This window comes from Salmo trutta, chromosome 5, assembly GCF_901001165.1.
Source record: "Salmo trutta chromosome 5, fSalTru1.1, whole genome shotgun sequence".
Classification (NCBI taxonomy): domain Eukaryota; kingdom Metazoa; phylum Chordata; class Actinopteri; order Salmoniformes; family Salmonidae; genus Salmo; species Salmo trutta.
This window is the reverse complement of record NC_042961.1, coordinates 60,347,076-60,361,442: the sequence shown is the minus strand read 5'-3', so window position 1 is coordinate 60,361,442 and position 14,367 is coordinate 60,347,076. Positions and strand designations below refer to the sequence as shown.

General features: G+C 44.9%; 3 protein-coding genes across 5 annotated transcripts in view; 1 reads left to right on the top strand and 2 right to left on the bottom strand.

The window, feature by feature from the left end:
* Positions 1-14,367, top strand: part of LOC115194677 (zinc finger protein 37-like) — a 1,069,572-nt gene that overhangs the window by 716,068 nt on the left and 339,137 nt on the right. The window lies entirely within an intron of this gene.
* Positions 1-14,367, bottom strand: part of LOC115194676 (gastrula zinc finger protein XlCGF26.1-like) — a 900,659-nt gene that overhangs the window by 655,375 nt on the left and 230,917 nt on the right. The gene's annotated exons all lie outside the window — the stretch shown is intronic.
* Positions 1-14,367, bottom strand: part of mark2b (MAP/microtubule affinity-regulating kinase 2b) — a 51,007-nt gene that overhangs the window by 3,271 nt on the left and 33,369 nt on the right. The window lies entirely within an intron of this gene.

Genomic DNA, 14,367 nt, shown 5'->3' with positions numbered 1-14,367 from the left:
TTGGAACGGGATGTTTAGTTTGGAACGGTTTGGAATGGGATGTTTAGTTTGGAATGGGATGTTTAGTTTGGAACGGTTTGGAATGGGATGTTTAGTTTGGAATGGATTGGAATGGGATGTTTATTTTGGAATGGGATGTTTAGTTTGGAAAGGGATATATAGTTTGGAACGGGACGTTTAGTTTGGAATGGGATGTTTAGCTTGGAACGGTTTGGAATGGGATATTAGTTTGGAATGGGATGTTTAGTTTGGAACGGTTCAGAATGGGATGTTTAGTTTGGAATGGGATGTTTAGTTTGGAATGGGATGTTTAGTTTGGAACGGGATGTTTAGTTTGGAACGGTTTGGAATGGGATGTTTAGTTTGGAACGGGATGTTTAGTTTGGAATGGGTTGGAATGGGATGTTTAGTTTGGAACAGTTTGGAATGCTAGTTTAGTTTGGAATGGGATGTTTAGTTTGGAACGGTTTGGAATGCTAGTTTAGTTTGGAATGGGATGTTTAGTTTGGAATGGGTTGGAATGGGATGTTTAGTTTGGAATGGGATGTTTAGTTTGGAATGGTATGTTTAGTTTGGAATGGTATGTTTAGTTTGGAATGGGATGTTTAGTTTGGAACGGTTTGGAATGGGATGTTTAGTTTGGAATTGTTTGGAATGGTATGGTTTAGTTTGGAATGGTTTGGAATGGTATGGTTTAGTTTAATGGTTTAATTTGTAATAGGATGGTTTAGTTTGGAATGGTTTAATTTGGAATGGTATGGTCTGGTCTGGTCTGGAATGGTTTGGTCTGGAATGGAGGGGAGTATGAGTCCTGTGCCTAAAGAAGAGGAAAGGAAGGAGGGAAAGTGGGTCAAATAACCCCACCACCGTTTCAGTCTCTCCAACAGCATTACACTGCTGCACCTAGTCAGACTAGCCCTCTAAACCTGCACACGCAGCACAGCCATGTACAGATAAGAGGACGGATAGAATGAACAATATATTAGATAAGGAAATAGAGACATACACTACCAGTCTAAAGTTTTAGAACACCTACTCATTCAAGGGTTTTTCTTTATTTTTACTATTTTCTACACTGTAGAATAATAGTGAAGACATCAAAACTATGAAATAACACACATGGAATCATGTAGTAACCAAAAAAGTGTTAAACAAATCAAAATCTATTTTAGATTCTTCAAAGTAGCCACCCTTTGCCTTCACAGCTTTGCACACGCTTGGTATTCTCTCAACCAGCTCATGAGGTAGTCACCTGGAATGCATTTCAATTAACAGGTGTGTCTTGTTAAAAGTTAATTTGTGGAATTTCTTTCCTTCTTAATACATTTGAGCCAATCAGTTGTGTTTTGACAAGGTATGGGTGGTCTACAGAAGATAGCCTTACTTGGTAAAAGACCAAGTCCATATTATGGTAAGAACAGCTCAAATAAGCAAAGAGAAATGACAGTCCATCATTACTTTAAAACGTGAAGGTCAGTCAATACCTGAACTTTGAAAGTTTCTTCAAGTACAGTCACAAAAACCATCAAGCACGATGATGAAACTGGCTCTCATGAGGACCACCACAGGAAAGGAAGACCCAGAGTTACCTCTGCTGCAGAGGATAAGTTCATTAGAGTTACCAGCCTCAGATTGCAGCCCAAGTAAATGCTTCACAGAGTTCAAGTAACAGACACATTTCAACATCAACTGTTCAAAGGAGACTGTGTGAATCAGGCCTTCATGGTCAAATTGCTGCAAAGAAACCACTACTAAAGGACACCAATAAGAAGAGTCTTGCTTGGGCCAAGAAACACGAGCAATGGACATTAGACCGGTGGAAATGTGTCCTTTGGTCTGGAGTCCAAATTGGAGATTTTTGGTTCCCAACCGCCGTGTCTTTGTGAGACGCGGTGTGGGCGAATGGATGATCTTCGTATGTGTATTTCCCCCCGTAAAGCATGGAGGGGGATGTGTTATGGTGTGGGGGTGCTTTGCTGGTGACACTGTGAATTATTTACAATTCAAGACACACTTAAACAGCATAGCTACCACATCATTCTGCAGTAATATGCCATCCCATCTGGTTTGGGCTTAGTGGGACGATCATTTGTTTTTCAACAGTGCAATGACCCAACACACCTCCAGGCTGTGTAAGGGCTATTTTACCAAGAAGGAGAGTGATGCAGCACTTCATCAGATGACCTGGCCTCCACAATCCCCCGACCTCAACCAAATTGAGATGTTTTGGGATGAGTCGGACTGCAGAGAGAAGGAAAAGCAGCCAACAAGTGCTCAGCATATGTGGGAACTCCTTCAAGACTGTTGGAAAACCATTCCAGGTGAAGCTGGTTGAGAGAATTCCAAGAGTGTGCAAAGCTGTCACCAAGGCAAAGGGTGGCTAGATTGAAGAATCTCAAATATATTTTGATTTGTTTAACACTTGTTTGGTTACTACATGATTCCATATGTGTTATTTCATAGTTTTGATATCATTATTATTCTACAATGTAGAAAATAGTAAAAATAAAGAAAAACCCTTGAATGAGTAGATGTTCTAAAACTTTTGACCGGTAGTGTATGACAGAAAAAACAGAGCCATAGAGACACGACATGCAGACTGACAAACCGACTAATTCGTTCCTTTTATACGGAACATATATAAATAATATAGCAGTTAAAAACAGACAAATCATTATCAATTGATTCTCTCAATAGGAGAGAACAGAGCATAAGACCGTTAAACATGTCCCCATCTCCCCCAAAAAAGTCTAAAAATATTTAAGCTATAATAATGACATATAGATATAATAATGATATATAGATATGACAGATATAATAATGATATATAGATATAATAATGACATATAGATATAATAATGATATATAGATATGACAGATAATGATATATAGATATGACAGATATAACATAGATATAGATATAACATATAGATATAATAATGACATAAAGATATAACATAGATATAGATATAATAACATAGATATAATAATGATGTATAGATATAGATATAATAATAACAGATATAGATATAATAATGACATATAGATAGATATAATAATGATATAGATATAACATAGATATGTAGATATAATAATGATATAGATATAACATAGATATGTAGATATAATAATGATATAGATATAACATAGATATGTAGATATAATAATGATATAGATATAACATAGATATGTAGATATAATAATGATATAGATATAACATAGATATAATAATGACATATAGATAGATATAATAATGACATATAGATATAACATAGATATAGATATAATAATAACAGATATAGATATAATAATGATATATAGATATAATAATGACATATAGATAGATATAATAATGATATAGATATAACATAGATATGTAGATATAATAATGATATAGATATAACATAGATATGTAGATATAATAATGATATAGATATAACATAGATATGTAGATATAATAATGATATATAGATAACATAGATATAATAATGACAGATATATAGATATAATAATGATATAATAATGATATAACATAGATAAGAGATAATATAGATATAATAATGACTATAGATATAATAATGATATAACATAGAGATAATGATATAATATCGATATAAAGATAAAATAGATATAATGACATAATATATAGGGGGCGGCAGGTAGCCTAGTGGTTAGAGCGTTGGACTAGTAACCAAAAGGTTGCTAGATCGAATCCCCGAGCTGACAAGGTAAAAATCTGTCGTTCTGCCCCTGAACAAGGCAGTTAACCCAGTTAACTGACTTGCCTAGTTAAATAAAGGTTAAATAAAAAAATAAAATTATATAATAATGACAATGTATAGATAATGATATACTAATGATAATAAATAATATAGATATAATATAGATATAATATAATAATGATATACTATAATAGATATAATAGAGATAATATACATATAATGACATAATGTAGAGATAATATACATATAATATAGATAATGACATAATATAAATATTGGAAAGCTGCTGTGGTCATCCCCCTCTTCAAAGGAGAGACACTCTAGACCCAAACTGCTACAGACCTATATCTATCCTACCCTGCCTTTCTAAAGTTCTTCGAAAGCCAAGTTAATAAACAGATTACCGACCATTTTGAATCCCACCGTACCTTCTCCGTTATGCAATCTGGTTTCAGCCACGCTCAAGGTCCTAAACGACATCGTAACCGCCACCGATAAGAGACATTACTGTGCAGCTGTATTCATCGACCTGGCCAAGGCTTTCAACTCTGTCAATCACCATATTCTTATCGGCAGACTCAACAGCCTTGGTTTCTCAAATGACTGCCTCGCCTGGTTCACTAACTACTTCTCAGACAGAGTTCAGTGTGTCAAATCGGAGGGCCTGTTGTCCGGACCTCTGGCAGTCTCTATGGGGGTGCCACAGGGTTCAATTCTCGGGCCGACTCTTTTCTCTGTATACATCAATGATGTCACTCTTGCTGCTGGTGATTCTCTCATCCACCTCTAAGCAGACGACACCATTCTGTATACTTCTGGCCCCCTATGGACACTGTGTTAACTAACCTCCAGACGAGCTTCAATGCCATACAACTCTCCTTCCGTGGCCTCCAACTGCTCTTAAATGCAAGTAAAACTAAATGCATGCTCTTCAACCGATCGCTGCCAGCACCTGCTCGCCCGTCCAGCATCACTACTCTGGACGGTTCTGACTTAGAATATATGGACAATTACAAATACCTGGGTGTCTGGTTAGACTGTAAACTCTCCTTCCAGACTCACATTAAGCATCTCCAATCCAAAATCGGGTTCCTATTTTGCAACAAAGCATCCTTCACTCATGCTGCCAAACATACCCTCGTAAAACTGACTATCCTACCGATCCTTGACTTCGGCGATGTAATTTACAAAATAGCCTCCAACACTCTACTCAGCAAATTGGATGCAGTCTATCACAGGGCCATCCGTTTTGTCACCAAAGCCCCATACACTACCCACCACTGCGACCTGTATGCTCTCGTTGGTTGGCCCTCGCTTCATATTCGTCAACAAACCCACTGGCTCCAGGTCATCTATAAGTCTTTGCTAGATAAAGCCCCGCCTTATCTCAGCTCACTGGTCACCATAGCAACACCCACCCGTAGCATGCGCTCCAGCAGGTATATTTCACTGGTCACCCCCAAAGCCAATTCGTCCTTTGGCCGCCTCTCCTTCCAGTTCTCTGCTGCCAATGACTGGAACGAACTGCAAAAATCACTGAAGCTGGAGACTCATATCTCCCTCACTAGCTTTAAGCACCAGCTGTCAGAGCAGCTCACAGATCACTGCACCTGTACACAGCCCATGTGTAAACAGCTCATCCAACTACCTCATCCCCATATTGTTATTTATTTATTTTATTTTTTTGCTCCTTTGCACCCCAGTATCTCTACTTGCACATTCATCTTCTGCACATCTACCACTCCAGTGTTTAATTGCAAAAAAATATGACATAATATAGATATAATGATATAATATAATGATATAATAGATATAATATAGATATAATATAACCAATATATAATAATGAGAGTGATATAATATAGCGATAAGATGATATAATGATGGTGGCCCATTACTCTCTGCTCCAATAAAACATGTGCTTGCTGTTCCTAATCTTCACCAGCAGAGAGAGCAGTCACTCCGCCGAACCTGCTGAATTACACCCCCTGCTGGTGGAAAGTGTCATCACACTGACATTTAAATGTAAACGTCATAACCCATTGGTGGAAAAACCCAGGTGTCTTCTGTGAAAGTGAGAGTGTTGTTGCAGCAGTGCATGTGTGAGATAACCGTGTGTGTGTGTGTGTTTATTTTTTATATTTTTATTTCACCTTTATTTAACCAGGTAGGCCAGTTGAGAACAAGTTCTCATTTACAACTGCAACCTGGCCAAGATAAAGTGTGTGTGTGTGTGTGTGTGTGTGTGAGAGATTCTCTCTCTCTCTCTCTCTCAAGAAGGATGGATAGATGAATAAAATACTGATAAAACAACTTCCTAAAGGGTTGGGATTAATTCCACAAATTAATTTATACTTACATTTTCTCTCCCTGTAAATTCCATTCAAATTCCAGGTCAGTCTTTGAATTGAGAGATAATTCAATTAATCTCAATTCCATTATTAGGTAATTCAAATAATTTAATTCCATTCTCCACTTCATGAGTGAATTCAAGAATTTAATTGGATTTTCAAATAAAATTGCAAATCGACCCAAAATCCTGTGTAGAACCATGGTAGATCCGTCTACTACTAACTAAAGCTGGGTAAACCCCCCATCGTACCACACAATGGTGTTGTCAGTGACAGTGGTATAAAGTACTACTTACGTTTTTTTCGGGGGGTATCTGTACTTTACTATTTATATTTTTTACAACTTTTACTTCACTACATTCCTAAAGAAAATAATGTACTTTTTACTCCATACATTTTCCCTGACATCCAAAAGTACTCACTACATTTTGAATACTTATTAGCAGGACAGGAAAATGGTCAAATTCACATACTTCTCAAGAGAACATCCCTGGTCATCCCTACTGCCTCTGATCTGGAGGACTCACTAAACAGAGAACATCCCTGGTCATCCCTACTGCCTCTGATCTGGAGGACTCACTAAACAGAGAACATCCCTGGTCATCCCTACTGCCTCTGATCTGGAGGACTCACTAAACAGAGAACATCCCTGGTCATCCCTACTGCCTCTGATCTGGCGGACTCACTAAACAGAGAACATCCCTGGTCATCCCTACTGCCTCTGATCTGACGGACTCACTGAACAGAGAACATCCCTGGTCATCCCTAATGCCTCTGATCTGGCGGACTCACTAAACAGAGAACATCCCTGGTCATCCCTACTGCCTCTGATCTGGAGGATTCACTAAACAGAGAACATCCCTGGTCATCCCTACTGCCTCTGATCTGGAGGACTCACTAAACAGAGAACATCCCTGGTCATCCCTACTGTCTCTGATCTGGAGGACTCACTAAACAGAGAACATCCCTGGTCATCCCTACTGCCTCTGATCTGACGGACTCACTAAACAGAGAACATCCCTGGTCATCCCTACTGCCTCTGATCTGACGGACTCACTGAACACACACCCGCTCTCTCTATTTACACACCCGCTCTCTCTCGGACACAAAGGGTGAGCTCACACAGAGAGGGATGAGGTGAGAGGATGATGGATAGAGGGATGAGGTGAGAGGATGATGGATAGAGGGATGAGGTGAGAGGATGATGGATAGAGGGATGAGGTGAGAGGATGATGGATGGAGGGATGAGGTGAGAGGATGATGGATAGAGGGATGAGGTGAGAGGATGATGGATGGAGGGATGAGGTGAGAGGATGATGGATGGAGGGATGAGGTGAGAGGATGATGGATGAGGTGAGAGGATGATGGATAGAGGGATGAGGTGAGAGGATGATGGATAGAGGGATGAGGTGAGAGGATGATGGATGGATGGAGGGAAAGATGGGTTATATTGTGCAAAAGGTTTCCAAAATTCCTTGGTTTTCCAATTCCAGGTTTGAGGATTCACTGGAGATTGTCCCCTGCTGATTCTAGAAATCCTCCGACCAGACAATTTTAGATACGATTTTCCAACTCTACGGGGTGGGGGTGTAACATTAGTAACCGGAGCAAAAAAAACCCACTTCACTCAAAACCAACGGCAAAAAAAGGGACCAGCCACAGAATAGAGAGGGTAAAGGTCAGAGGTCAAACCACAGGGGAAAATCAAAACAAAAAGCGTTACGAAACACCAAACGAGGGGGGGGGGGAACTTTGGATGCCTCCCAAATGAAACACTATTCCTTACATAATGCACTACTTTTGACCAGGGGCTCTGGTCTATATAGGGGAAAGGGTGCCATTTGGGATGCAAATAATATCCATCTATATACATATATATTTTTAGATGTATAAAAAAGTTAATATCAAATGAAGACCAAAAAAGGGGTTATTATCGTGGGTGATGTAGTTTCCTACCTTCTCAGAAATCTGAAGGAGAGATTTCTACAAAAACAAAAAGGGAGGAAAAAGGAACAAAAATAAAATATATATATATTACATTGACTGACTGAAGTTGTTTCACAAGAGTAGATTTATCAACAGAGAACAATGTGTGCATCCCAAATTGCACCCTATTCCCTATATAGTACACTACTGAGCCCTGTGAGCCCTGGTCAAAAGTAGTGCACTACATAGGGAATAGGGTGCCAGCTCTGGTCAAAAGTAGTGCACTACATTTTTTTATTTCACCTTTATTTAACCAGGTAGGCCAGTTGAGAACAAGTTCTCATTTACAACTGCGACCTGGCCAAGAATATAGGGAATAGGATCCCATTTGGGACTCAGCATTTAACTGTCTAACTGAGTCTGTAACTATAGCTGTGGGATTCAGGATTCAAAAACCAACAAAATCCTGTTATATAATATTTAAATATTTTTTTTTTTACATAGAAAAACCCCTTGAAAATACCAAAATAAACTTTGAATAATATATATATTTTTAACGCAACTATTCGACACCACCAATAAAATGCTGCATCACAGTGAAGGGGATTTCAGGAGGAGTTTAATACTGGACGGCACCAATGATGTGTCTAAAACCCTGGATGACTGACAGGGGGCGCTGTACTGAAGCCACCACACTGCCACCTTCATGGTACACCTCCACTGTAACAAATATTTTGGAAGCTTTAACAATGCATTTATTTATTAACGTCTACATTTGGTTTTCGCCAAGTATATTATATTACAGACACCTTAATGAATACTGTTAAATGATATGTGAACATAACAATAAAAAATAAAATCCTTTGAGGATTTTTAGTACTAACGACAACAAATACATACTTAAACACATGTAATATTGTCCTAGCAACATGCCATTGAAATAATCTAGAATTCCATTCGTATTGGAGGAATGATTCTTCAAAGCCTCTCATAGGCCATGACAGAACATCAGCGATCCAGGGTTTACACACATCATTGGATGGCACCGTTTCCCCTATATAGTGTACTACTACTATAATCTACTCTGGGTTAAAAGTAGTATGTTATATAGGGAATAGGAAGCCATTTGGTACGCAAAGACTTAGTTATAATAATGGGTTTTAAAATTTGCAAACGTGCAAATGAACATTTTCAAGTTTACATCCAAACAACTATAAAAAGGTACTCCCATGATGTTGGGGGTGGGAATGTAATAAATTAATAAACCCCTTTAAATGTTAAATGGAATGTTCTGAGACACAGCGAGAGGTCCAGGACTAAACCAAATAAACCTTAAAAAAATACGGGTTTGTGAGGTGGTTCGAATGTTAAAATGTGACACTTTGGGAGGGTAAACGTCTTTACCCCCCCTTCCTGGCTGGAGGACAGGTGGTGAGGTCAGGTGATACACCGGTAAACGGTGTGTGTGTGTTATTTGATAAGTTAATAAAACACAGTGCCACTGAAACAAGAGCTCTTCTTTCCACCGCTTATACTTTCCTCCAACACACAGGGCTCCAGAGCGCGACTAATGCAAATAAATTGCAACTAAATATTTTGCTGTGTGACCTTGAGTTGTACTCTGGGAACATTGTGCGACTATGGAAGAAAATAAACAATCTCCCAGATAATAACTGTTGTAATGATAAGGCTTCGCTGTAGTTTCAGAGCGCCCACGACCAACACTACCCCAGACCAACACTACGCAGACCAACACTACCCCAGACCGACACTACCCCAGACCGACACTACCCCAGACCGACACTACCCCAGACCGACACTACCCCAGACCGACACTACCCCAGACCGACACTACCCCAGACCGACACTACCCCAGACCAACACTAAGCAGACCAACACTACCCCAGACCGACACTACCCCAGACCGACACTACCCCAGACCAACACTACCCCAGACCGACACTACCCCAGACCGACACTACCCCAGACCGACACTACCGCAGACCAACACTACCGCAGACCAACACTACCCCAGACCAACACTACCCCAGACCAACACTACCCAGACCAACACTACCCAGACCAACACTACCCAGACTACCCAGACCAACACTACGCAGACCAACACTACGCAGACCAACACTACCCCAGACCAACACTACCCAGACCAACACTACCCCAGACCAACACTACCCCAGACCAACACTACCCCAGACCAACACTACCCCAGACTACCCAGACCGACACTACCCCAGACCGACACTACCCCAGACCGACACTACCCCAGACCGACACTACCCCAGACTACCCAGACCGACACTACCCCAGACCGACACTACCCCAGACCGACACTACCCCAGACCGACACTACCCCAGACCGACACTACCCCAGACCGACACTACCCCAGACCGACACTACCCCAGACCAACACTACCCAGACCAACACTACCCCAGACCAACACTACCCCAGACCAACACTACGCAGACCAACACTACCCCAGACCAACACTACCCCAGACCAACACTACCCCAGACCAACACTACCCCAGACCAACACTACCCCAGACCAACACTACCCCAGACCAACACTACCCAGACCATCACTACCCAGACCAACACTACCCAGACCAACACTACGCAGACCAACACTACCCCAGACCAACACTACCCAGACTACCCAGACCGACACTACCCAGACCAACACTACGCAGACCAACACTACCCAGACCAACACTACCCCAGACCAACACTACCCCAGACAAAAACTACCCCAGACAAACAATACCCCAGACCAACACTACCCCAGACCAACACTACCCCAGACTACCCCAGACCGACACTACCCCAGACCAACACTACCCCAGACTACCCCAGACCGACACTACCCCAGACCACCACTACCCCAGACTACCCAGACCAACACTACCCAGACCGACACTACCCCAGACCGACACTACCCCAGACCGACACTACCACAGACCGACACTACCACAGACCGACACTACCACAGACCGACACTACCACAGACCGACACTACCCAGACCGACACTACCCAGACCGACACTACCCCAGACCGACACTACCCAGACCGACAATACCACAGACCGACACTACCACAGACCGACACTACCACAGACCGACACTACCCAGACCGACACTACCCAGACCGACACTATGCAGACCGACACTACGCAGACCGACACTACCCCAGACCGACACTACCCCAGACCGACACTACCCCAGACCGACACTACCCCAGACCGACACTACCCCAGACCGACACTACCCCAGACCGACACTAACCCAGACCGACACTAACCCAGACCGACACTAACCCAGACCGACACTAACCCAGACCGACACTACCCAGACCGACACTACCCAGACCGACACTACCCCAGACCGACACTAACCCAGACCGACACTAACCCAGACCGACACTAACCCAGACCGACACTAACCCAGACCGACACTACCCAGACCGACACTACCCCAGACCGACACTACCCCAGACCGACACTACCCCAGACCGACACTACCCCAGGACCGACACTACCCAGACCGACACTACCCCAGGACCGACACTACCAGGACGACACTCCCCCAGACCGACACTACCCAGACGACACTCCCAGGACCAGACACAACCCAGACCGATACTACCCCAGACGACATACCCTGACCGACACTACCCAGACCGACACTACCCCCAGACCGACACTACCCCAGACCGACACTACCCCAGACCGACACTACCCCAGACCGACACTACCCCAGACCGACACTACCCCAGACCAACAATACCCCAGACCAACACTACCCCAGACTACCCAGACCAACACTACCCCAGGACCGACACTACCCAGACCGACACTACCCCAGGACCGACACTACCCAGACCGACACTACCCCAGGACCGACACTACCCAGACCGACACTACCCCAGACCGACACTACCCCAGACCGACACTACCCCAGACCAACAATACCCCAGACCAACACTACCCCAGACTACCCAGACCAACACTACCCCAGGACCGACACTACCCAGACCGACACTACCCAGACCAACACTACCCCAGACCGACACTACCCCAGACCGACACTACCCAGACCAACAATACCCCAGACCAACACTACCCCAGACTACCCAGACCAACACTACCCCAGGACCGACACTACCCAGACCGACACTACCCCAGGACCGACACTACCCAGACCGACACTACCCAGACCGACACTACCCAGACTACCCAGACCGACACTACCCCAGACCGACACTACCCCAGACCGACACTACCCCAGACCGACACTACCCCAGACCGACACTACCCCAGACCGACACTACCCCAGACCAACAATACCCCAGACCAACAATACCCCAGACCGACACTACCCCAGACCGACACTACCCCAGACCGACACTACCCCAGACCGACACTACCCAGACCGACACTACCCAGACTCCCCAGACCGACACTACCCAGACCGACACTACCCAGACCGACACTACCCAGACCGACACTACCCAGACCGACACTACCCCAGACCGACACTACCCCAGACTACCCAGACCAACACTACCCAGACCAACACTACCCCAGACCGACACTACCCAGACCGACAGTACCCCAGACCGACACTACCCCAGACCGACACTACCCCAGACCGACACTACCCCAGACCGACACTACCCCAGACTACCCAGACCGACACTACCCAGACCGACACTACCCCAGACCGACACTACCCAGACCGACAGTACCCCAGACCGACAGTACCCCAGACCGACACTACCCAAGACCGACACTACCCCAGACCGACACTACCCCAGACTACCCAGACCGACACTACCCAGACCGACACTACCCCAGACCGACACTACCCAGACCGACAGTACCCCAGACCGACAGTACCCCAGACCGACACTACCCAAGACCGACACTACCCCAGACCGACACTACCCCAGACCGACACTACCCCAGACCGACACTACCCCAGACCGACACTACCCCAGACCATCACTACCCCAGACCATCACTACCCCAGACCAACACTACCCCAGACCAACACTACCCCAGACCAACACTACCCCAGACCAACACTACCCCAGACCAACACTACCCCAGACCAACACTACCCAGACTACCCAGACCAACACTACCCAGACCAACACTACCCAGACCAACACTACCCAGACCAACACTACCCCAGACCAACACTACCCCAGACCAACACTACCCCAGACCAACACTACCCCAGACCAACACTACCCCAGACCAACACTACCCCAGACCAACACTACCCCAGACCAACACTACCCCAGACCGACACAGAGAGAGGCAGAGCGAGAGAGAGGCAGAGAGAGAGAGAGAGAGAGGCAGAGCGAGAGAGAGAGAGGCAGAGCGAGAGAGAGAGACAGAGAGAGAGAGAGAGAGAGGCAGAGAGAGAGAGGCAGAGCGAGAGAGAGGGAGAGCGAGGGAGAGCGAGAGAGAGGGAGAGAGGCAGAGCGAGAGAGAGGGAGAGAGGCAGAGCGAGAGAGAGAGGCAGAGCGAGAGAGAGACAGAGCGAGAGAGAGAGAGGCAGAGCGAGAGAGAGAGAGGCAGAGCGAGAGAGAGAGAGGCAGAGCGAGAGAGAGAGAGGCAGAGCGAGAGAGAGAGAGGCAGAGCGAGAGAGAGGGAGAGACAGAGTGAGAGAGAGAGTATGTGCAGTGTGTGTGTGTGTGTGTGTGTGTCAAGGTGTCCTCACCAGTGGTATTTATAGTTGTTGTAAAGTAATACCTCTGCTGTAACCATGACTACTGTCGCTACGGAGGAGGAGGAGACATCTTACAGCAAAGTGTAGTGTCTGTGTGTAAGGAACACATACACACAGGAGAGAGACTCACAGGGTAAAAAGAGGACAGGGGAGAGACACACAGGGTAGGTAGAGGACAGGAGAGAGAGACACAGGGTAGGTAGAGGACAGGAGAGACACACACAGGGGGGTAGGTAGAGGACAGGAGAGAGACACACAGGGTAGGTAGAGGACAGGAGAGAGAGACACAGGGTAGGTAGAGGACAGGAGAGACACACACAGGGGGGTAGGTAGAGGACAGGAGAGAGACACACAGGGTAGGTAGAGGACAGGAGAGAGACACAGGGTAGGTAGAGGACAGGAGAGACACACACAGGGGGGTAGGTAGAGGACAGTAGAGAAACACACAGGGTAGGGGGAGGACAGGAGAGAGACACACAGGGTAGGTAGAGGACAGGAGAGAGACACAGGGTAGGTAGAGGACAGGAGAGACACACACAGGGTAGGTAGAGGACAGGAGAGAGAGAGACACAGGGTAGGTAGAGGACAGGAGAGAGAGACACAGGGTAGG